Source organism: Anser anser (assembly GCF_964211835.1).
Source record: "Anser anser genome assembly, chromosome: 6".
NCBI classification, from domain to species: domain Eukaryota; kingdom Metazoa; phylum Chordata; class Aves; order Anseriformes; family Anatidae; genus Anser; species Anser anser.
This window is the reverse complement of record NC_139726.1, coordinates 3,391,012-3,416,753: the sequence shown is the minus strand read 5'-3', so window position 1 is coordinate 3,416,753 and position 25,742 is coordinate 3,391,012. Positions and strand designations below refer to the sequence as shown.

At 37.2% G+C, this 25,742-nt stretch overlaps 1 protein-coding gene across 3 annotated transcripts in view; it reads right to left on the bottom strand.

The window, feature by feature from the left end:
* Window positions 1-25,742, bottom strand: part of LOC310901250 (uncharacterized protein) — a 721,588-nt gene that overhangs the window by 253,315 nt on the left and 442,531 nt on the right. The window contains exons 12-16 of one of the 3 annotated variants that reach the window (XM_083840541.1): window positions 23,169-23,323; window positions 21,453-21,575; window positions 12,325-12,438; window positions 7,974-8,051; window positions 6,270-6,354 (exon numbers count right to left, since the gene is read on the bottom strand). The gene's annotated coding sequence lies outside the window, so the exon portion shown is untranslated. Of the gene's footprint in view, window positions 1-6,269; window positions 6,355-7,973; window positions 8,052-8,297; window positions 8,920-12,324; window positions 12,439-21,452; window positions 21,576-23,168; window positions 23,324-25,742 lie in introns of those variants that run through there. The other 2 variants (XR_014585685.1, XR_014585686.1) reach the window with 2 other exon arrangements.

Sequence of the window (25,742 nt, the reverse complement as noted above, 5' to 3'; positions counted from 1 at the left end):
TACAAAAATTACAAACTTTTAATTTGAGCACTTGACAATATCCAATATCACTGCATCAATCCAGTCCTACTAACATCTCCACTTCAGTGTATCTTTTTGGTTATAACTCTCAAATACAGCACCTAAACTATCAAAAAATAAACAAAATATCAAATAAAAAATAATTGTATAATCAGACTTACATATAAGGTTCTGAAGTAGTATCTTTTGGCATTTTAGGTATGAGACTTTGAAATACATTCAGCATTGATTAAATTTACTCCTGCTGATGTAAATAGGAGTATTATTAGGTCAACGGAGCATTTTTACAAAGCCTTTCCTACTGTCTAATGTCAAGTACTAACCTGAACTCTTTATCAGCAGCATGTAGTGTTTGGTGTATACTAATTCTTACTTTTTTTTTTTTTTTCCAAAGTAAGCAAAAAATATCTGTGGATATTTTTCACTGAAAACAAAAAAATCTATTATTTTTGCTGAAAAAAAAGGCTCCCCCCCATCACCCATCTCACTGAAAAGAAAACCAAGATACACTACTCTGAAAGGCTTTCAGGGTGACTAGATGTTAATTTTCTTACACTTCATATACTGGAACCAAGCAACAAGACAAATTCTGTTGACATTTTTGGAAGATACCTGTGCGGCTATACTACGTCTAGTTAGAATAACATTAACCAAATTGAAGATTAATAATAGTACGTTCTTCTTGATTAAAACTTTCATTTGGGGATAGTTGTATAATAATACATTACTTTATATGAACTTCATGTAAAAATAGAAAATGGAAAAAGTAGAACTTAGTAGAAGCAAAGAACAGAAATATCTGTATGAACATATCACAAACAAAACATATTTTCCCCTGAAGAAGCAGGCTAAATATAATAAAATGCACTTAAAAGTTATTAAGTTTTCATTACAAGTAGCAGAAAAATCCTGCTCCTCCTCCTCCACATTCTCACCAAACTGATCTTGCAGCTTATCTTTCTTTTCACTGTATATCATTTGCTGGAACAGGTTTGCTGCTTACACGTCTCTGCACAGATATATTTTGCCCATGTATACCTGTTCACTGATTTGGCAGAATAATAGTGGCATTTCTTCAGCTTTCAGTGCTGCTTATTTCATCATCTATTGAATGTTCATATTTCCCTTCTCCTAAGTCATCCAACCATATTTTTTGGACTTGGCATAATAAGCTCATCTTCAGGAGACCATCTCCACATTACCGCTTGATAGTTTGCACGCAATATATGTGGAAATAGATTAAAAACTAGCTGGAATCAGTTTCACCAATTTTGGCACAGACAAGTTGAGAACAACATTTTCTGATAGTAATTGCTTCACTTTTTGGACATAAAGACAGTGCATGAGTTTCGGTAATTTCTCAAAGATGTGTGGTAAAAGCCTGATGCATGTGCAAGCTTTAGCAAGGCGTTTTTTTGTTTGTTTGTTTGTTTGTTTTGTTTTTTTAATAAACTGCACTTCAGTACATAAGCTTTAGCACTTCCAGCTTTTTCTTTTCTACAGAAACACGTGTGGCATTGCACCACAGAAGGCACACAGGCCAACACACCAATTCATGTCATGAATCTTACTCCAGACCCTATTCCAACTTACTGAAAAGCTGATACAGGTTAAGACCCAAGAAGAGCACAAGGAGGGTTCTGGTTTTGGCAGTGATTATGACCTATTAGTACAAAGTGTATGAAGCACTAAGCACACACAAGAAGTAACATATAACACTTTTTATATTGCCTCTGACCAAGATGATTCCAGCAGCTCAGTGTGCTTTGGTCTGCTTAAATAGGAGGATGCAAGAGCCACAGTATGGCTGCAGGACATGACCCAAAATGCAAACTAGAAGCAGGACTAAAGCCTCCATTAGGAAAAACAACAACAACTCCCCCCCCCCCCCCCCCAAAAAAAAAAATATGTTTTTTTGGTTTCAGGTTTTGCCTTAAAACATAACATTTTCTGCAGCTAAAAAATACAATAATCAGATGATTTTTTGGCCAAACTATTGAAAGTCAACACCACTTATTTAGGTCTGAATAATGTTCTGTTTATTGTCTTAAGAAAAGAAAGAAGATTTCCTGCACTTCAAAACTAATGGCAATGTGTCTGTTAACCAGGCAAGTCAGGGCCAGGGGTTAGGATCAATGTAACACCATCTGTCCAGTCTTTCCCCTTGCTCTTTATAAACATATTCTTTAACATGTCATAAAAGAGCAGTCCACAAATATTGTCACATACCTAAATAACTATTAAAAAAGCACAGCATAACAAACTAAGGGATAACTCTCACAAAATGAGGGAGAGCATTGTCCTAAATGTAGGTCTTTAATGCCTTAATGTTTGCAGAAGAAAGTGTGGGGGGGGAAGGATCGTTTGTTTTTAACTTTCTGTTTATTTTATAGTCTTGATCTTAACTACATGTGTCTGTTTTACAAGCTGTTTCCTAATTTTTCAGCTGGTCCAATTTCCCCTTGCAATGGTAAGGTTTGCAACTACAGAAATCCTCCACCTTGGGGAACAAGGCCCCCAGTGCTGACCAGAGATAGTCTGTGCTTTAAGATTGCTTAGAAACCAGGGCTTTCAGAGATGGGACTCCACAGGCTTGATATGTATAACCCTCTCATCTTAAAAATATTGGTAATCATATGTAAATAAAAACTCAATTGGAAAATAAGTCATTTGAAGCCATGTTGGCATGAGATACATGCACAACTGGAAGCAACAGCTGAAATCAGGTAGAGCTCTGTGAATTTTGCAGAGAGCACCAGAAGTGCTCCTAGGAAACCAGGGTGGGACATCAAATCAGGGTATTCCAGGTCTTCAGGAGAATTTACGCACGGAATCAATTCTGAATCCAAAATTTGCATGTGTATGCTGTGCAAACAGTTATGATACATCCATAACCAGATCCAACTAACTGAAAAAAAAAATACTATATATATATATATAGTATTAGTGGTAGTTCTAAATGAGTCTGAAAGCAGCCTAGCCCACAGCCAGGCTGTAAAACATCCTGCACTTCTCCTCACTCAGTGAACCCTGCTTCATCCCAAGTAAATCACAGTGCAGAATGAAAGTCCAGTCTAAATTAAAACACTACAGATGAATGATAGCCCCCAGGCTTGTGCAGTTATCTGATTTTCCATAGAAACTAGCCCAGCTTCATCCCATCTTACTTCAGACATTTAATGGTGTTGCCTACACTAGATGTCTACTACGCCTAAGCTTCCCCTGCCATGGACTGAAATAGGCAGGTACTTCTAATGGGCAGCTGGCCACAGGTGGGTCTCTGGTGTTGTATATCAATTAGTTTATAATTAAGCAATGTAGGGCCTGGTACCTGGCTCTGAGGACAAGGAACATGATATGGATAGCACAGTGATGACTGCCTGACCTCCCTAAGCGCAGAGTGGGGTGTCTAGGCTGAGGAAGACACCTTGGCCCTGGCCGAAGCTGTGCCAGGGACTGTGCTAACAGTGTAGGGGATGGGTGAGTTGTACCAAGTATGCACCTGGGGAATGGGGGTGAGTCGTGTGGGCATGAGCTGGGGCCCCTCTCTGCAGAAGGGTAACAGAAAGAAACCAGGGAAACTAATTCTAATTTGGGTGGTTCACGTGTCTTTAGCTAGGGGTATATTGACACATGATCTAACAGCCCACAAAATTAAGAAAAAAGGCTCTCGATAATGTGTATAGGGCAGGTTATTACTTTATTATTTCCTCATACTTGTGTTAACTCCAGTAACCCTGGAACAGTTTAAATCCATTAGCAATTCTGTCTTCTGTTCTGCGTCGCTCAGGCACCATGACTAAGTCTGCACTTAAACGAGACTGGGATGCTTAAACTGGGGTCCTTCTGAGGCTTCACCCATGACATAGCTTCAGCATTAAGTATGAAGGGAAGAGTAGAAATGAAAGGATATTTATTATAAAACAAGAGAGTTTTTTAGAACTAGCCTGGACATGTGACATTATTTGGAGATGTGACAAGTCTTTTTATAAGAAGATTTTAGTGCTGTGCATTGGAGTTGACTGTTGCCTACTGCACTACACTTCTGCATATTTCCTAAGCATTTATAGAAAAAACATGATTCGTCTCCCAACCCTTTTATAATATCCAAATATATTTCACTGCCAAACCAGAGATGTAACCAAACTTCACACCAAGTGATAAGCAGATCATTTTGCCTTCTCTCACCTCATTGAAGTTTCTCAGATATCTTTGTTTCTCATCTTCAATGTCGTCTAAATAGTTGAACATTTCTGCACTTTAGATCAGCACATGTTAATCAACAAGAAGATAGCAGCTAAACAGTTATTTTTTTCTCATCCAGCAATCAGGTCTATGAGGTCTATATACAACCCCAAATTCTTAAACTAAAAGTTAAGACAGCCTTTCCCCAGGGAAAAGCTAACTTCATTTATAAAACATATTTGATTTCCTTTTTCTAATCTCTTCATAGCCTTTTTACACTGCTGCGTGCTTTAATTTTGCTTTCAGTCAGAAGTTTAAAAACTTTAGCTTCTAATAACTGGAAAAAAATGGTTATTTAAAGATAACTGCAACTTGCTTAACATGCCAGACTATCATATGCTCACTGCTTTGAAGCTGCAAATTAATGACGAGCAGGAACAGTGACTATCTTTCAGAGGAAACTGACCTCTTTCTAATGGCTCATCGCTAATGTCATCTGTCTGCTGCATCTCATTATGTGAATTTCACGGAGTAAGAAAGTATCTTAAGGCTGTGCACAAATAAAAAGGACCTTCTAGTATTGAGCACTTTGAAAATTTTTGATCTCTCAAAATACCTTCCTTAGATACTGGTTTCCCCTTTTGTGCATGGCACGCTGCTTATGTCATCTATTCTCTGTGACTAATTATGTTAATTTTGTGCCATAAAAGTAACTGAAGGCTGTTAAGGAATAAAAGCTTTTGAGTGGCCTTATTTCATAAACACCCCTTTTGAACAAGGCGCATTTAGTCATATTTGCAGTAACAGAAAGAGTCTTGTGCTAAAAATACAACAAAGGCTCTTGAATATGGCCATTTATTCCTACTTTATTAGGTAATTTATGAAAAGTATGAAGGGAAGCCTTTTTGTTACTATAATTTGCATAAAGCTGGTGCCCCATTAATGAGATAACTTCCTGCCTTTTGTGTACCACCAGCTGGAAATAGAAATATAGGAACTTTTCTGTCTCCCAATTACTTAACCTGCTGAGTTCAGAGTTGGAGAGTAAACAGGATTCATATCAGTCAAAGAAGTTGATTTATGCTGCTCTATCTAAAATATTTTTATTTAATTAAGGATCCAGTGAAAGTGAAACGTTAAAAATATACTAAATGTCCATCAACTACATGGGACCAAACCTTTAGACCTGTGCTTTAATTTTGCACCTGTCCTTTTGTGCTGTCAGTCACAATTAGTTGTGCTACAGACTGTGTCCATCACAAATGGAAGCAGACATCTAAACCTGACATTTTGAAGGTATCTGGATGCCAAGGAATGCAGATGGGGTCTAGGCATCAATTTCAAAAATCACCTAGAAACTCAATTGGCATCCAGTGCCCAGACACTTTCAAACATCCTACTAATTGCCTCTCTGGTGCCTAATACTTTAGAAATTCTGGTCTGGGTAGAAAACGCCCTTCCCTAGAAGCAACAACTGAGTGTTTCCCAATGAGATGAAGATCCCTCATCTATAGCACTGATCTTTATGCCGAAAGTTCAATCTGTCTTCAGACTGGCCTGAATGGTGCAATAGTACAGGGTATTCTGCTTAAAAACAGAGGTATTTATTTTCGTTTTCAAATATTTTTCACTTTAGTAGCAGCATTTTTACTGCTAAACTAAAAGTAGTGTTTATCAATTGTGGCATGTGAGAATCATTTATACATGAGGTGATGATTTAGCCATAAAATCAATGGACCAGCTCCCTATTTAGATATTTTTACAGTTTACTATCTCCAGATTTATTTCAAGTGACTTAATTATAATTAGAATAACAACAGCTCCTTAGAAGTGTGCTGAAACACATGCAGGTTACAAAAAATTAAAAATAAAAAGATTCTATGTATATAGTAAGACTAAGTTTCAGCTGCATAGTGTTTGAATAGTTTGAGGTCAGTTTGTTGAAGCATTAAAGATTGCTCAGTGGTCAAGTTGCTTGATTAGCTGTACCCACCTAATCTGTTAGATCAGAATAAAAAATGTCTTTTGCTGTGGAATACTGCATATGACAGGTTCGTACTCACCATACCCTGCTGCTGCTCTTTGGTTGTACTTTGAGGTTTCCCTCCTTTCCCATCGCAGAAAAGCTGGTTTCATCACTGCTCAACTCTAAAGGAGGAAAGGGCAATCAAAACCACATATCACCTCATCTAGTTAAAATATGGATATATTTAGAATAGCTGCAATATAGTTGCCACTGGCATTTTAACTATGAGCTGAACCATGACTGCTGACAGGATAAAGGTTGTCACAGTCAAGGTCCTAATTACTCTACAAATTGAAGCTCGATTGTAAGATTCATCTACTTGTGCTTAAGGCAAAGGGCTGGGGAGGAAGGCCTACATGGACTCCTTTCAGGGCCAGCAGAGAGACGCAGACAGCTCAGATGGGCTGATTCATACGCTTTTGAAATGGTTTGAGTACAGACTTAGGAGGTATGAGCTGAGACTCATATATATATATTTTTAGCCCAAATTGTACTTGAAATAACACAGTTCAAATGATCTGAAGAGGTCAGACTTTGAATTTGAATCTTGAACTAGTTCACAGTCACCTAGTTTCCTGTACATTGCACAAGAACGGCTGTGTTCCTACCTGTGGCAAAGACAGACCACAACTTTTTCCAGTTTGCTCACATCAGTTTTCCATATTTTTACCTGACACATTAATGATATTGAATATTTTGAGCAGTAAGTTTTGATGCTAAGGTCTCCTTTACTAAAAGATTGCATGGGAAAAAAAAAGAAAAAAGAAAAAAAAAAAAACAAACACATATTTCGAGGACCTGGTAAGCAGATGGGAGCAGACATAGAGAATTCACTCCCAGCTTATAGTCTTGATGCAGCAAATCAAGTAGGCTGGAAAGCATTCAGAGAAGTCCATAGTGTTGCTTCTCTCTTCTGGGTGTGAATCATTCACAAGTGAAGAGCCACTGCTCTGCCACAGAGAAATCTAAGGCACCAACCTGATGTCTCCAGGGATACTCCCTATAGACTGCTGCCCAGAACGACAGGGTACCACAGTTCTTAAAACATCCACAACTGCTTCTAAATCACATGCGTACAGTTATTTGTATTGTGGGTTACAGAAAAATTTAGGAAACTGTTCTTTTGTTGTTTCCTGCTTGAAAAGCAGAAATGGAGGCAGGAACATCTCATTTGCAGTGCTAGAACATAAGAACATAGAACATTATGTTCTAGGCTGACCATCAAGGAAAACCATATGCAAAACATTCTCACTCCTGACACGATTAAATAAATCTAATTAATTCACTTTTTTTTTTTTAAACCAGGAAAAAAATATATCTATATATGCATATTATTTTTTTTTCTAAGTAAATATTTTTTTCCCTCGTAAGGCAACTTCTCTGTCACATTTCTCTTCACATCAGTCTGAGTCCCTCAGTCCTGCAACGGGTGAGTCCAGCCCCACTGGGCAGGAGTCTGTGCAGCGGCCCTCCCACAGAAGCCTGCCCCTGAGACAACAGCCCTTTTATGCACTGCTTATGCTCATGTCAGACTCCTTTGCTCTGTGGGTTGGCTGTCCCCATAGCCAGCTATATGGTATGGCCATAAGCACATTTACATTACCTCCGGTCCTGCCAACAGCATTCCTAGGTGGAGAGGGGAAGGGTAGGGAAGGTGGTGCACAGGCGCACGGAGCACCTTCCCTCCTCTTCTTCCTCCTTGCTGCTGCCAACATGTTGCAAAGCTCAGCCAAGCACTTACCTGGGACATAGTTTTGCACGTGGCTGGCCCAGACTTTCCAGAGCATTCTGCAGGAATGTTGAAATTAAAGCTCAGCTGCTGTGGGGAGAAGGGAAAAGAGAAATAAATACATGTGTATCAACAGGAATGAAGAAATATGCCTAGAAAGACTTTGGGTGTTCAGTGTTTAAGATTCAGTGGAATATGAGTCTATATAAAACTTGAAATAAAAGAAGCCCATTGACCTATTTAATGGGACTAGTCATTAGTGCCACGAGAGCTAAGGAAAAAACAGCCTAATGAGGAATTGAAAAATAAAAAAGGAAAAAAAAAAAAAACTCCTACCCATGCCCACTAGCCCAGGGCTAGCTTAATTAAAGTCAATGTAGAAATCTGCAAGAATAAAGAAATAAACAGTTAAACGTGTTATTTTTTTATATTTTTATCCCTGTATTCGTGTCTTCTCATTCTCTGTGATTGTTTTCACTCTCAAATAAACCAACAGCTTCATTTGCTTTCTATTCTCTGCCTAATTTGGATAAATATAAATTTTGCTGGGCAAATCCAGAAAATAAGTTGTTACCCTGAGTATGAAGCCTTGAAGAACATTGTTTTTTGATTCTGATAATTACGAATATTTATAGTATGTGGTTTAAGAGGGCAGCACTAATTGGACAATGGTTTCTGGACTCTCTTCTCAAAGCACTTAAATGATAAATCATTCACCAAAGACTGATAATATAAATAAAGTGATAGATTGGCTTTCCCCCGCTCTTCCTTTCTTTTGATTTACAAAACAGCTCCAATGAGCTGTCTGTGGCCGAAAAGCCAGTATTACTATCAAGTTAGAACATTGTTATGTCTGTTTACAATGATTTGGGAGACTAGAGGGGAAAAGTTTGAATCAACAAATATTTTCTACATTCCTACTGGTAACTCCAAGGCCCGTTTTCAGGGTTTTCCAGCCTCCCCCCCCCACACACACACACACCCTTGTCTGTTACAAGTTATGATGTGTGGATGAAGGCTTTTTCCCATGCAGTAATGACTGTATACTGAGATTTCAAGGGGCTGTTCATGACAATCCCATTTTCTGTGTAATTTCATGGTTGTCTTCTTGAATGAAGATATTGGCTGCTCTGAAGCAGGAGGTCAGATGCTCCTGCTCCCTTTCAGTATTGTTCCGGAGTATGTTTCCTTTCAGCTGATGAAAAGTAATTCATCATTTACACCCTTGAATTCTGCCAGCGTTTTTTGAACAACTTTTCTTTCCCCGTGGTACCTTGGGCCCATGAAAGAGATAAATAGGTTCAATACAACACCAGGCCCCGGATCCTGGGAGCAGGTTCGGCCTCGGAGGCCCTAAGCTGCCCCTTTCTCATGATGGAGTTTGTCACCTTTCTACCTCTGGAAGTCAAATCCTGTCGACTCAGCCATCTTTCAGCCTCTCTGAAGTGGCTTTGGCACCCACTGGGGCATGTGAGCTTAAAATTGATTTTTTTTTAAGATCTGTCAAGTTCCCTTAAGGGAGTGGGCTGACAGCCGGCAGGCCCCGCGGCCTATCACAAAGCGCTCAATGTCTAACAGACACCCGAGGAACTTCCTTGGCGGGGGCAAGGGGCCCCCAACTCCTGACACCTCGGGAGGGCGGCGTTGCTGAGAGACTGGCCCTCCGCAAGAGACATTTTCCTGCCAGCCTGCTCCTTTCGGAAGCCTTTTAGCCTGGCTTTTTTTTTTTTTTTTTTTTTTTTTTCCTGAAGCAGAGCTGTTAAATGAAATAGTGATAGCCAGCCTGGCTGGGGTGCCCCAGCGGGGTGGTGCTGCCACCTCTGCTGTCCCTGTTCGATCTGGGGAGATGCCCCACACCCAGGTCACGTTTCCCTCCACAGCTGCACTCCAAATCATTCATTACCATGCCCCTAACACCCTCAAGTATCGGTGGGCACAGAGTCATAGGCAGCGACAGTTACAATGCAAAGAGGAAGATTTTCAGCTATTGCTAAAAGAGAGGGGAGCATATTTTAAATAGATAGCTCTTTAAACAGCCACTGACATACGCAGTTGCAGAAAAAGGCATCCAAGAGCAGGACTGATAATTTTAGCAGATTTGTGCAACCCTGTGCAGACCAAGGCTTCACCTCGGGAAATTTTGGTTGCCAGAGAGCAGCTTGGCACTGCCGAAATGCAGTACCACAGTATCTTCACACAGCCTTACAGGTAGGTGTCTGTGGGCATTTCAGTACCTGACCAGGTAAAACAAGATCAATTTTGAAGGAAAGTGTCAGCAGATTAGATCACTGGAATGAAAAGCAGAGCTTGTTACAGAAACACATCTAACCAGGGCTTAGTCTAAAGCAGTAATTTTGTTTGCAGTAAAACTGAGCTATTCCAAGATATGTATTTAAGCATTCTCAGACACAAAGAGGTTTAGTAATATAACCCCCACCCCCACCCCCTTTTTTTTTTTTTTTTTCATAAATCTCTCGTGTTTGGAGTAGTCTTTTAGAAAAGCAAGTACACTTGATCAATTTTTGTCGACTTTTTTGCTCACCACGTACTGCTGTTGGGGACTAAAATACGGAATACTCCCTTGGTTGGCTCCTTCCTCCCTTTGCTAGAAGTCTTTATTTTTAACAAAATCATCCTATGCATCAACGTTATCAATATATATTCTCAGTGGGCAAAAGGATTGGTTAATTTGCTGTTGTAGAGACAGCAGGGGGAGCAAACATCACTGCATCGCGGGGGAATTCACAATAATAATACTGGCTATTAAAAAAAAAAAAAAACACTTCTGAAAAGAAATAGACATTCTGAAGAAAACAATTCTTGTATTCATTTATTATTGCCAGCCAGGCTAAAGCTATAGGTTAGCCCAAACTTTTCTATGAAAACCATTAGCAAAGGGAAACAACAGCTAGGAGAAATTATAAGTATGCAACAAAAGTAATGAGTGAGTCAAGCTCTTTGTAACTCATGACCGGAATGCTGGAACCCCGCTCTTGAAGCTAAAAGATGAATGAATCTTTGCAGCTTTTCGTAAGTAATCTTTTTTTTTTTTTTTTTTTAAACTGTGCCTCTTTCTACAAGCAGAGTGGCACACTATGCACAGACATGGCAGAGCCCTACCAGATCCACCTGACAGTGCATTTTGGTTGTGGTTGGGTGACTCGGTGACTCAAGTCTGAAGTACAGTGCAGGGTCAAAGCAAAGTGCAAGCTGGAGCCAGACGTCTTGGCTTTGTGCCCAGCTCGTTATCAGGGGACCATCTGGTGGCAAGACCCTGGCCAAAACAGTCTTACCAGACCCAGGGGCCAACACACCAGGCTCATAACTATGTTATCTCAGGTACCTGAGATATGTCCCTTACCTACTGCACACCTCCTTCTGCTCATGCTTTCCCTACATAGTTACAAGTTACAGTGTCGTGTTTTTGGGTGCTGCCCAAAATGAATGGTATCAGTAGCTCTGGTTTTCTTTAAAGTTTGATTGAATCTCTGAAACCAGATTGATTTTTTTTGCATCTAGTACTGACAACCAGGTCACATTAATTGCTTATGAAATGAATTTTGTGATATCTCATGTTTGTCAGTTCTTCAGGTGAGGATACACATGTTGCAACTTAAAGCAAAATATTCCTCCTTTGTTCAACAGCTCTCCATCTGCCCATCCATCCACCCATCTGCCTCTGTGTATTCACACGCAAAAATAAAACCTGCTAAACAAATCCATTATCTCTTTGTCCATGCTATCATGATTTGTGGATCTATTCTTCTTTTTAATTTTCTGGAGTACATTCACAGGATATTATTATCATCTCAAATATTTTTTCTGCAGTTAGCATTCAGCAATCCTTCTTCGCTTTTCTAATTAGACTTTCGGTTTGCTTCTGCCTATCTTATATAGCCTTTCAACTGCTCTACCTTACCAGATTTTGTACATTTTTTTCAACACCTTGTGCTTATTGCTTATCTTACTCTTTACTATACAACCCTACTTAGCCACATTGGGCATTGTTACCTTTATCCGCCTTTAGACTTAAACCAGGATGAATTTCAAATGTCCTCCAACTGTTTCTGAAATATATTCCAATTTTCTTCAGTAGATTTACCATACATTATAATAAAATCCTGATAAAAATTCCTTAGCACACTTTGCATTCCCTCAAAGTCAGCCTGCCATAAGACTTGCATTGCTTCTTACTCCTCAACAAATATTTTAAATCAAATGATGTTGAGATTGCTGGATCTTTCATACCTCTCAAGTTCAACACCCTTTATTACCCTTGGCTCAAATCCTTGAATTAATTCAAATAGTTTCTGAAAGACAATTCAATAAAGTGCACAAGAAACTGGAGGCAATCTTACATTACCTTTAGAGACGTGAGTATTCCTTCCTTAGTTTTACCATACTTATTGCAGTCAATAATGGAGTAGTTAAAAGCCATCATTATCAAAGTTCTGGCTCTCTTGAAGGCCTCTCTCATCTGCAAGCAAAGAAGTAAAAGTTCAAAGCATCATTCAGAAAACCACCTGACTACCTTTACTGTGCTTAACTTTTATCAAAATTGACATTGCTATGTCAGCCAAAATACTTGCAGCATTTGTCTCTGAAGACATTCATCTCCCAGGAATACTGATACAACTCCTCCTCTGTCTCCCCATTCTCTCCACAAACCCCAGACTAGTATCTCAAAACCTCAATTTCTTGCCTCAACCATATCTGTGTTATTCCAATAATATCATGCTTATCCTTGATACTCATAGTTATCATTGATAAGTCTTTGATGTAATAAATCCTTGATATAGTATCATACTTATCCTTGCTATAAGATATAATCAAAAATGAAAGCAGAAACTTAAGATACAGAGTAAAATATATTACTTGCCAATTTTCCACAGTAACTTTTCATCATTACTCCAAAATTACTTTTTAATGCAAAGAGTAGTTCCAATCACATAGAGGCCCACATGATTCAGATACTATCATAATCACAATTAGATTACATTACTGCAATCAGGAATGGAGATCATTAAGAGAAAGAATATAAATTGCTTTAGTTTTACAAGTACTGAGCTAGCAAAATTATAATTAATCTCCATTTATAATCTTTTCTTTCATAGAACTGCAAAGCATGCTACTTTTTTTAGGCCATCAATACAAATTAGAACTAAGTAATAAAGCCCTAACTACTACTACTGTGCAGTTCTCAGTCGTAGAAACTTTCACATTATGTACAGAAGGCTTTTCATGCAAACAGTGCCCTCAGCATAGAGGGTTTTTTTTACTGCAATAAGTCCAGCTATTTCTGTAGTAAGTTTGCTGTTTATAACACAGAATGCAATCGAAACTGTCTATCTCTCTTCCAAACAATGGATGTGAAGTCTGCTTCTAAAATTGGATGATACTTTTTCTGAGAGATGAGACAATAATGACTTAGCAGCAGAGGCAAAAAAGCACAAATACAACATTTCACAAGTTTTCAGAATTTACCCTACAATACAAGTATGTGATGATGTCAGGAGTGGAAAGCTGGCAGACAAGGCCTCATCTATCTTGGGTGTATATTGCCACAGTGAATATACACAGCTCTGATAGAAATTTAATGTTGTCGTATATGCTTTTTCCTAATTTTAGTTCTCCATTTTGAGAAACAAGAATGCTAAAATCAGTGGCAGCCTTGCCCACATACTAAATATTCTTCTAAAAAGCCAAACCATACCTTCTCTGACAGATGAGAAAGAAATTATTCAAAAGGAAAAAGGAATCAAGTGAACCCTCTTTTTTAAATGCACAAGTGACTTTCTTTATTAATTATACCAGGACAGAGCAAAACCAAAGCAATTGTTGGAGATTTGCTGCTTCCAAGAATAAATGACCATCCCTGGTCAGAATCTCTTTTGTGCTCACTATATGGCAAGGAGAAGAGTTTTAAATCCATGTGAAACAAATTGGTAAGATCGCTGTGGATTCCTTGGTTGAATTCTCTCTTCACAGTCCCCTGTGTGTGGGCTACGCTATCTAACCCAGTCTTTGTCCAAACCAATAATGAAACAATTAAATGGGGTCAGCTTAAAAACTAACTTTTAGACTAGATAAGCAGACACTGGATAATTTATGTATTACTTTAAACACTTGTCTCATAACAGCAGCTTATTCAAATCTAATCTGATTCCACTAGTACTCTACATTAGTACATCCTATACTAAATGTTTTATTGAATATATCTTATCCACTCCACTGTCTCTTTAGACAACAGAGCACGCACTTACTTTGAACAGTGTTATTCAAACCCCTTAGCTTCTAGAGTCTGCTCTTCTTACTCAACATCACCAATAATCACCTTCAAATTTTTAATGTAACTATCAGGACCCTATTTTTCTCCTGATGACACATCAATATATTTTCAGGTTTCCTTACCATTTTCTGCAGTTCTTCACAACAATAAGCAATATACTATGTAATACTTTTCTACCATGCAGGTAATTATGAGCCATGCTGTGTTATGAGTGGCAGGCATGGACGTACTCAAGGGACTGTCGTGACTTCAGCCTTGTTGGCAGCAGAAGGAGGTGCATTACGCCATTTCCTATAGCTGACTACGACTAGGTCAGCTTCTCACAGTTAACTTCTTTTTTTTTTTTTTTTTTGCCACAAACAACTGCTGAAGTTCAGTGATGTTTTCAGGCTTAAGTCTGTCTGAACAAATGAAGTTTTGGATGACAGTCTTGGATGCAGGCCTTTAAAATCTTTGTAAACTCTATTTCAGATATGCAAATGCTTTGGGGATATGGCTCTTGATCAAGTTTTCATGAACATCCACATTCCTATGCTGAAAAGCGTGTGAAATCAGTCATCTACCAGACCCAAGTAGAAATTGCTTGATTTCAGTTTCCTTGTCTGCTTTTTCTATATGCCTGAAATTGTCTTTATCATCTTTGTCTATGCAGTCTTTATATTAAAATGTTTTTCCTATTTACTGTAACCAATTCAGTTTGGGTCAACATTAAAACCATGCCACTCACTTCAAAGAAATCCGAAAGAACGCAAAGGAAATCTAAGGAGAAAAGTATGAACACTAGACAGCATCCAGAAAACAGTATAAGACCAATATATTTGCTATTTTTTTAATTAAAAGCTAAGACTATTCGGTAGTTCACATAGCACAGTTAAATGAACAAACAAAATTTATCCTACTAAAATATTATAGATCCAGAATTGGCAAAAATCTTGATGCACATTAAAAAGGTAATTCAGACGCTTATGTTAAAATGGATAAGGGAATTACATATGTTAGGGGTTTTTCTGCTTTTGGTTTGTGGGTTGTTGTTGGTTTTTTGTTTTGTTTTGGTTTGGTTGGTTGGTTTTGTTGTTGTTTTTGTTTTGTTTTAAATCTGCCAGCAAAAGAACATGATCTTAGTGGTATGTCAGAGATAAAGTTGAAACACCAGAATGCCCATGGCAAATTCGGGGAACAAAGACTCACTCCTACAGAATAAGAATGAGCAGTTATGTATAGCATACTGTTAACTCAATGTGTTTTTGAAAAGCACAAATGATGAACATCAACAGCATACACACAGACATATACATCTATTTTCTTACATCTAAAAGTTTTCTTCCCAGTGCAGTGGAATAAGAGCTGTCGAGCTACTGCAATGATGGACATATTGCTGGAAACCAACTAAAGAGAACAATGTGCCAGAGGTATCCTGTGTATAACAAGGAAAAAAAAAATATATATAGAGAGAGAAATAGAACTCTTTCTTGAACACCGAGAAACAGAGACAGCTTCCCATCTGCAGCATCAACCCATGTGTGGGCTACACAGGTGAAATGAGTAGCCAAACATCTTTCAGGTATTATGTTACAGTGAAATAAATCTCCTTTCACATGGAAATCATTAAAGAAATTGGTATGAAATCACTGCTGTAGTCACTATTATTTGCACTGTTTCCTTTCACTGTAAAGTGAAAACAGTTGGAAGGGGTGTTATTTGCTTGTGTGCATGCGTTTTCTAAGATGGATCCAGTTGCTGCAGGATCTGGTGTGGCACTACCCATAAGCAAACTCTGTGAGATGAACCTGCCTAATGAGAGAGCTGAAGCTTTCAGGCACCTTGCTGAAGACAGGGACAAAAGCAATACAGTGGCACAGAGGCTAGTTGGAGGCCTGTAGCTAATGGTGTCCCCCAGGGGTCAATACTGGGTATTGTTAAACTTGTACCAGTATTGTTAAACTTATTCATCAATGACTTGGGTGATGAGTAGAGTGACTCCTCAGCAAGTTTGCTGATGATACAAAGCTGAAAGAAGTGGCTGATACCTCAGAGGGCTGTGCTGCCATTCAGGAGGATCTCGACAGGCTGAAGAGATGGTCAGAAAACAGGGGAAGAACCAGCAGAAATGAAGGAATGGGAAATGCCTTCTGCATTTCCTTCTTCTGCATCACAGACAATCTGTGAGTTTAACAAAGATATTGAAGGCTTGACTCAACCAGTCCACAGGTATTTACATAAGTAATAGATATTCATAACAAATGCTGAGGTAGCCTAGAAAGGAGAGGCAAGAGCCACAGAATTTCAAGACAGCTTTGTGTGGATTCGATCAAAATGTATGCTTCTTAAGAGCTGAAGTAACAAAATCTCTTAAAAGTTTGCCAGAGTTGTGAGTTTGCTGTTGTTTAACCCTGGCAGGCATCTAAGTACCACATAGCCACTGGCTCACTCCCCAGGTGGGATGGAGGAGAGAATCAGAAAGGTAAAATTGTGAGAACTTACAGGTTCAGATAAAAGATGGTTTACTTGGTAAAGCAAAAGCTGCCAAAAACATGACAGAGTTCTTCATCAACAGATTTTTCAAATTAAAGTAAGCTATGTTTCTAAAAGATATATTCTTTTTTTGAGTGGGAATTAATTTAGGGAGCACTATCATTTGTACTGTACAGGTCAAGCTATATCATTGCAATGGTCCCTTCTGACCTTATGAATTATAAATGATTTAGTGACCAAAATACTATCTCAAAAAATTAAAAATACTCTCTCTAAAAGCATAGATTTCAATACCAGAAGGGTTCAGTCAGTCCTTTATCATTCAGATGTAGATAAATTGAGTCCTTGCACTTTTCTCTCTATCTCTTTCTCGTAAAATCTAAGTCTTGTCTGTTCTACATAGATATTCATGACATTTTCTCACAAGAGCTGTGATTTACTCCAATGTCTTCAGCCAAAAATATTTCTTCTCCCCTCTGTTTTATGTTATGTGCTTGCCCAAAATTAAGTGGAAATAAGAAGGATAGGAGTGGGAAAATAAAAATAGAAACAGGCTTATCCACATCACCAAACAATACAATTTTGATTTACTTTTTAAAAATTCAAATGGTATACATATACAATGTAGTTTCATTAAAAAAATCCTGAAAATGTAAAAATCAGAAATGTGGGCTATACTAATAAGAGAATATTTATCAGCCAAAAACAAAACAAACAAACAAAATAAAAAGTTGCTTATAAACTGATAATTTCTGTAAAAATATGGAAAAAGCCAAAAGAAATTAAGAAATGGGAATCATATAAAAGCTTTCCAAGTTCAGAAGAATTCATGTAGCTCATGATACATGAATTCACCAATGATGGCTTAAGCAATAACAGCTACAAAGCAGTGTATTGAGCCTGCTGTATATGCAATATATGTCTCTAGATATTTTGGACACTTACCTTTCATAAATAAGTAAAAATTTTTATATATATATTTAAAATAAAATATGGTAACACCCCTCTAAGAAAATTTCTCTAAATTGTCTCTACATTTTCTCTAAAAAAAAGGGTATGTCATATAATAGAGAATAATACAATCCAAGAAAATATATGTCCCAAAATAAGATGACATTTGAAAAAGAAATATGGGAGAGTTATATAGATTATTCATCCAGTTTCTAATTTTCTAGGGGAAAAATTATTAAAGTATCAATGTTTCTGTTGGTAATAGGAAGACATTAATTACAAAGAAACTGAAAAAAATTCTGTAGCCTACTGATCCTGAAGGTAGATTTTAGAAATTTTAAAAATTAGAAGTAAACATTAAGGATTGATTATTTTTGAATGAACTCACTGCCCAATAAATAAATAGATAAATAACAGAAAAGAAGAATGACAAAGTATTTAAAAAATAGAAATAAAATAAGCACTGCAGATGTAATAGAAGCAATTAGCTGAAAAGCAATTCCATTGTCCTCTAGGTATAGGGCTAAGTTATAGGTCAGCAATATAGTCTTGTAAATAAAGTTTTAAATACACAATAAAAATAATCCTTTCAGAAAGTAGGCTAGAAGAACTTTATTTAGGCCATAATTAAAATCTGATACTACAGCCAAAAAAAAAATCTGGATTCAGCGCAATGACCTGAAAATTGTTCCTGTCTCCATGTAGTAGATCTATTGTGTCCCATGAGAAAGTCTGAGGATGGGGCAGCTGAGATTTCTGTCTCTCTCCCACTCTTGTGTATCCCAGTGCATTCAGGGGTCATCTAGCGGTTAGTGAATTCCTCAGGAGCTGAAATGGTGAGAATCACTGCTAGATGACCTCTTCCTGGTTGTCCTGCACAGTCCTCACCCTGAGCATGGCCTTTGCTATCTTTCATGCCAAATGAGCCTTCGGAAATATTCTTATTCAAATGCCACCAGTTTTCTTACAGTGGACTTTCTGCAGCTGAAATTTCCGTCAGACTCTGTTTTGTCCATAACTTTTCACATGAGAATTATTTATAGATTGTTTAGGAAGTATTATGGGGGCTGGTATCCTGTAAGTACAAGATTTGTGTTCTGGAAATGTTTGCCATCTCTTGGTACTAAATATGTCAAAGTGGACTGCACAATATCTGGGACTTTCACATGATTAGACAGGACTTTCTCCTTCAGAGAGTAGCCTCATAATCTAAAGATAATTGGAAATTTATTGTAGCAATTTTGGTGAAATTATTTTAAAGTACTTTCATTTTTCTGTGAAGCTCACTATAGTTCATTTACAGTGTTTGCAGAAATTATTTACCTTACAGAACATTTTCTTTTTTTTTTTTTTAAATGAAATTTATTACTTTTATTATTTGTACTTTTTCAGCTCCATGCCACAAAAGCAGCATTATTCCACCTTTGGCAACTTGTAGTTCCACAGTTATTTTTAAGGGTTAATATTTTTTACACGATAATATGTACAGCTGAATATTTAAACTTTTAAAGTAGGACTGAAGGGGAAATATACAATGAGGCCTGGAAAGGAGCATGGTTTGATTCCACATGTCAATATATGAACCTACATAAATTTCTTTCAGTAAAAATTACAGGACGTAACGATTGTGGGAAACAAAATGTGTATTTTAAACCTTATAGCGCTTTCATAAGAATGCCATTGTCTTAAATAAAAGCTCTTTGATCTTTTTATGGGAGGAGAGAAAAGCAAACAAAATAGATACTTTTCCAAAGTTTCCAAACTTTTCTTTTATATTTATATATATATATATTTATATATTTAATTTTATATTTATATCTCTATTCTGTCTTCTATTTTCCCTGAGCAAAGTAAAAATAAATAAGTAAACAGATATATAGATTGACAGAGAGAAAAGGGGATTCATTACCCCATTTTTGCCTACATTTAAGAATATTCACCAATAAGCAGAACTTTCTATGTCTCTCTTCCAGGCTTTTTTCACATGCTGTTACTTCCATTTGGAACTTGCCTGCTGTTGCTAGATCATCATTAACACATAGGGGACAGAGCACTATATATATATATTTAAGAAGGAGAGTTAAGAAGCTTGCAGGGATGGGAAGAACAACATTTACTGAAGAAGAAGATGAAAATCTGTCCTGCAAAAATCTCAACTGGAAAAAGGACACTCGTTCAGGCTCCTGATATCCTAAATTAGAAGAGCCCTTTTGAAGCCTAAGGAATTAGGAATTTGGGGCCATGTTGACTTGAAAAGACCTTTTCCTACTTCTTTGAATGTCCTATCACCAACTCAGGAAAAGTAAATACCCACACTACCCCCATGCTCCATTCAAGTATGTGAAGTGTAATTGGAATAGGCTCAAATTAAGAGCAGATGAAAAATATAGACCAAGATGACAGGATTTTCTTCATCAGCTTTTTGATGTTTTTGAGACATTTTCAAGATGCATTATCTTAGTCAAGAATTCCTGATCCCCTCCACTATGATGACAAAGTTCAACTTTGAGTCATTTTAGGATGTAATTGCCACAAAGGAAATGCAAACTGGGAGAGCCGGACTAGGTATTTATCATTGTCCAACTTACTGCATCTCAAAAACTGCTAATTTTGACCAACTGGTATGGGTCCTGGCCAGAGGCCTCTTTCTTTACACATACCACCCTACATGTTAGCAGGAGCTTCTCCAGGTATGAAATGGCAAACCTAGCCACTGAAGTAATTTAGGAAATGCAGATAATAACTAGCCATGTCATCTTTTCCAAGAAGAATCTTGTTTCTTTAAATCTCAAGCTTGTTATTAATAACATTGTGCTAATTAACCAGTTCTAAAATGCGCAAAAAAAGGTCAGTTTATGAAATAATTCATGAAGTATAATCAGAATGATAGGAAATATGGCAGCTGGGCGTTCTGCATGGTGATGCCAAGTTACATTACACATGTACGTTTGCTTCCTCAGTGGCAACTCAATTCAAGGCTTCAGAAGTTCCAGGTGTTTTGATAAAAGTCAGGCTATGACAGGTGAACATATTTCAGAGAGAAAGAAAGATAGCAAAAGGAAAATAACATATTTTTCCTTGCCATTACTGTAAATTATTTACCATGGATTTCTTGCCTAGAATTTCACAGATATTAAACAGAAAAGCATCTTTCCAACATTACCTAGGTAATCCATTTCTGTAGTGATCTGCTGTGCCTCAGTGAAAAGCCTAAATATACTCAGAGTTATTCGTTTAGTTGCTAGAAAAATACATGTGCCAATAAACACTGGCTTTCAGCTAAGGCTAATGACCATAGACCAATATCAGTGTAACTTGCAATCTACTGCTTGCTGAAGCTGAACCTAAGTTTCTTGCAGCTGAGTTAGTTAAGTCAAGTGTAATGTTCTACTCTGTCATTTTTGGCTGCAATGTTCTGTAGTTGAGTATAAAAAATAAAATAAATAAATAAAATTAAAAAAAAATCACTGATAAGTATCTTTAGCTAAACCTCATAGGTAATTAACAAATGAGCTGTAAACCATTTCCTGGCTTTCATTGATACTAGCTATCTTGTTGGCCAACCAGTTTACAACCAGTGAAGCCCAATCAGAGGCAGCACATACTTGCAGCTGTTAAAATGACAGCAATGGTAAGGTAATGAAAGTTTCTTACAAATATGCACACGCTCAGAAATATTTTGTTGTTGTTTTTTTCCTAACCCAAATGTTTATTTGGTGTTGTTATACTTTTGAACTGCAAATACTCCCTAAGGCATTGTTGGAGAAAAGCGGCAATACCTTGGTTGATTATTTGCCCCAAATGCATCTGTTGTTGAGCAGCAGATTCTGACACTTGGCTAGCACTTGCCTCCCCTTCTGCCTCCATACACCAGATGCAGCCTTCTCAGATGTGCTGAGTTTCTGTAGACAACACAAATACACACTGCAAAGACAAAATACTTCAGAAGATAAAACAAATAGCTTCAATGAGATGAAGTTCAGTAACTCAGTTTTTGCCAACACAGGTGTAAAACCCACTTGAGTTACGGCCAGCACTTACAGGATGCAGCCCAACAAGAATGCACTGGCTAGATGGGTTACCACCAAGGCGTAATCAATGTTTTTCTGTAACCAGTACCCATTCACAGGTAATCTTTTGAGGTAAAGGTGAGAATATGCTTTCACAAGCTCTCTTGGGGCTTGATTTTGATTTTGAGTAAGACAAAGGAGAAAACTGAACTTTCTGCATCTCTACAAGGAGAAAAGAATCTTCCTTTTTAGAGCCTCCGTTTGCACTCCAATTGTTCAAGAAATGAGAGAGGCTGACAAGGAATGGAGCTGTTTCACCAAGAAAAATATGGTAGCAATTTTCAAAAAAGGTGAAAGGTTTCTGTGATGTTAGTGGAGTGTGTTCTTCTTGATACTCACTAGGAGAATAAGAGAAAACTAAGCTGTAGGAAAGAAAATTTAGGTTAGGAGTTGGGGAAAACTTCTGAATTGTGAGGATAGTTACCAACTGAAATAATATGCCAAGGAAGTTAGGAAATCTCTATTACTGCAGGCATTTAAAAAGAATTAAACAAACATCTGTCAAGACTGACATAGGTATTGTTGATATTACCTTGAGGCAGGGATGCATTAGATGACCTCTCAGGTCTCTTTTGCCCTGTCTTCTCTGATTGCTGATTCATGTCTTTCTTTTTCACCTCCCTTGATGTCTTTACTTATGCTACCAGACAGGAATGTCCACTAATCAATTCTATCCCTACAGTTAATGCTTTTTCTTTGTACAAACGGTTGGCTTGAGGAGTCAGTTTCAGCCATAATCAAAACGATTCCTTAATAAAAACACCCAAAATATGTGAATCACTCTTCACTTACTACTGTAAAGTTGGGTTTTAGCATAGACTGGAGCCACAAACAAGACTTTTAAAAATAATAATACATAGAATAACTTATAACACCGTTTATGAAACCACTTCCGTCCTTCAAAAATTTTCACATCATTTTCAAAAGAAACAGCTACAGGTGCTGTTATTTAAAGACATCTATTTTGTTTTTCTCGTTATTGTGTTGTACAAAAATGAAAGTAGTAACAAGGATATCACAGTTACACTTAATTTTAATTACTTATACCAGTATGTTTTACAGTTGTAAGTATTTAAAACAGATACTTTTTTCAAGTGCTTTCTACTCTTTGCCGTTCTAACTTCCCTGTCTTCAAAATCACTGAATAGCTCCTGGCAATGTTTATATTGTAGCAGGGACATAATGGTTCCATATACAACATTTTGCAGTGTTTTCTTCAAGGTTTGAATAACAAACTTTCCTGCAGGTGGATAAAACATTCTTTATTAGGCATTCATGATACTAAAAATAAGCTTATTATATTGTAGAGAAAGGCCTTAGAAAGTTCAATTTTCATTTAGAAAAGCCAAGAGACCTGACAAAATATTTTTATAGATCATATAACATTAATTTCAATTAAGTCATTTGCCCCAAGAAAGAATATACCTAAGTGGGGTTCAGGAGTTCCTAGATAAATATGAAGGGTTAGTTCCTTTCTTGTTTGCATTTTTCTATATTTTCTCTCTTTTTGGAAAGCATTTCTGTTTCCGTGCTGGGCTCAGACAACACATGAAGGATTTGTTTCCATTACCATCCAATGTCTACACAGAGGGAAGAACAGAGACATTATCAGTATTTGCTTTTATCTTGCTGCCCTTTTTGTTCTAGACACATTTTTGCCAAGTTAATAACTCAATAATGGTAACTGGTAACTCGATAATAATTATATTTGATAGTGTATTATATAGTAGGTTTTCATTTGTCAATCTTAAAACACTTCTCCAAGGAAGCTAAGTATTGCACTGTGTGATCATACCAAGATACAGACTCATGATGTAACTTGCTCAAGGGCAGAGAGCAGGCCAGTGTCACAATTGGGAATATAGCTGGCATTTTCATGATCTTTAGTGCAGTGGGCTATTTGCTTCATCATAAAAGCAACTACATTGTACAGTTTGGCTACAACTTCCCTATTTATGTTTTTTTTTGTTGTTGTTGTTTTTTTTCACGATAAAAATGGCTACCCAATAGCAGTTATTAGCAATGTATGATATTAGCAATGTATTAACAATAAAATTGGCAAAGATATTAGCAATGTATGATCTGGATTAAGATTCTACAATGATAAAAAAATGAAAATCAGAGTAGGTCACAAAGATCACTTCCAATATATGTGAATTCCAACTATGCTTGTGTGTAACAAAAGTATCCTTATTATATATGTCCTTACTATAGACCATTTAAATGCAAAATACCTACCTTTTATCAGGTTGCTATACTATTACTCACTGGGAAGGAAGCCTATGTAAAGGACTCATGGGTATTTTACTTCCTATACTTACACCAAATGTACTGCCTATTTGCCTGAGTAATAATAGGCTGCTGTAACAGTAATAACACATACAGATATCAAACTGGTATGAAAGACACATGTACACACACCCTTGCATAATACTGTACTTAAAATGCATTCCATTGTAAAATTTTTTGGAAAGCAATCATGTAGTCACATCAGACAAGTTTTGCACTAAGACACATACTAAAGATATGCCAAATTCAGGAGATGTTATCTGGTCACCATATAAATCAAAGCAAAAGGACTCCTATTAACTTTCATGGGATACAGAATTTAGTCTAATCTATAAATTAGCTCAAAAGAATTAATTGACTACATTCTATTTATACCCAATTTTACTTTACTATGTAAACTTTAACAAAAAATCTCATTCCATAAAAACATTCTAGCAATTTGATCCTTCGTAATATTAGCATACTTTTAAAATGCAAAATCAGAGCTAAATGTTTTAAAAGCCAGCTCTTTAGTGCTGCACTTCAAATAAAATCACTGGTTTAGTTGCTGAACTAGAGTTTAGAAACATATTTTGTAGAATATTGCACAAAGGCAAAAATAAGTAGTTAATGAACAGCTCTATATAATTCTCTGTAAAATATTAGCATTTCAGGCAGCATCCAAATGTGTGTTCCCTTTGTAGAGCAGATATGTTGCTGAGATATTCACAGCTACTTAAGTAATCTCATATTCAAACTATAACACAAGACAGTGTTTAATGTTCCAGAGCTTCGAATGATGGAAGAGAGGGGTCTTGAACTAGATGTGCTGACTGGAAAATAGCATCAAATGAGTTGTGAGAAATCCAGTGCAGACTATTTCAACTGCATCTTGAAGGACTTCCTTTAAAAATTAGCTCCAAATATAAGCAACATTACAGACAGGAAAAACCATTCAAACTTGAATGCTGATTCTGTAATTCAACATACACTTAAAATGTGAGAATTGGGTAGTTAATTACTGCAAAAGATTTATGGAAGGCATTGGAAGTCCGAGACTGCTGGCAGGATATTTCATGCAGGTGGAGGGGTTGAGTCCCAGAACCCATCTTGTCATGACTGATCCTAGCTCAAAATGTCTTAGCAGGACATTGTGGGATCTGATGAGCCATAAAAATCAACATCATGGCCACACAGCTCCAGCATGCACAAGTTTCCTCACTAGTCACATGGTTCTTGGTGCAATTGCCGTAATACACATTTTATTCATTAAAATATTTTGATTTTGTCTCTGAGACACACAGCCATGATCTGTCAGTTAGCATCAGTTTAGGCAAATGGCTCTGTTTTGCTACATGAGCCAAATTCTCTCATCATACCTGCTGCAACTAGATCATATACTTGGAAACCACATTTATTAATATCAAGCATACTAGTATACTAATAGAAGTACCTCTGAAATCAGCATTGAACTGAATGATTTGTGAAAAGAGGAAATTAAAGTGAAAGCTTTAGGTCCAAGTTATTATTTTGGGTCAGAAGTTCGTAGCTGCCTTATTCTGGCAAATCAGGATCAGCCTTCAGGAATGAAAGAGATGACTTGAATGCAAGTCATAAACATGAGCTGTCCCATTGGACTTCTGTGCTAGATGAATGAAATGCTGTTAGAACCTGAGAGAGACATTTGGATTTGGGAAGGAAAGAAGATAGTTGACTAGGAAGAAAGATCCC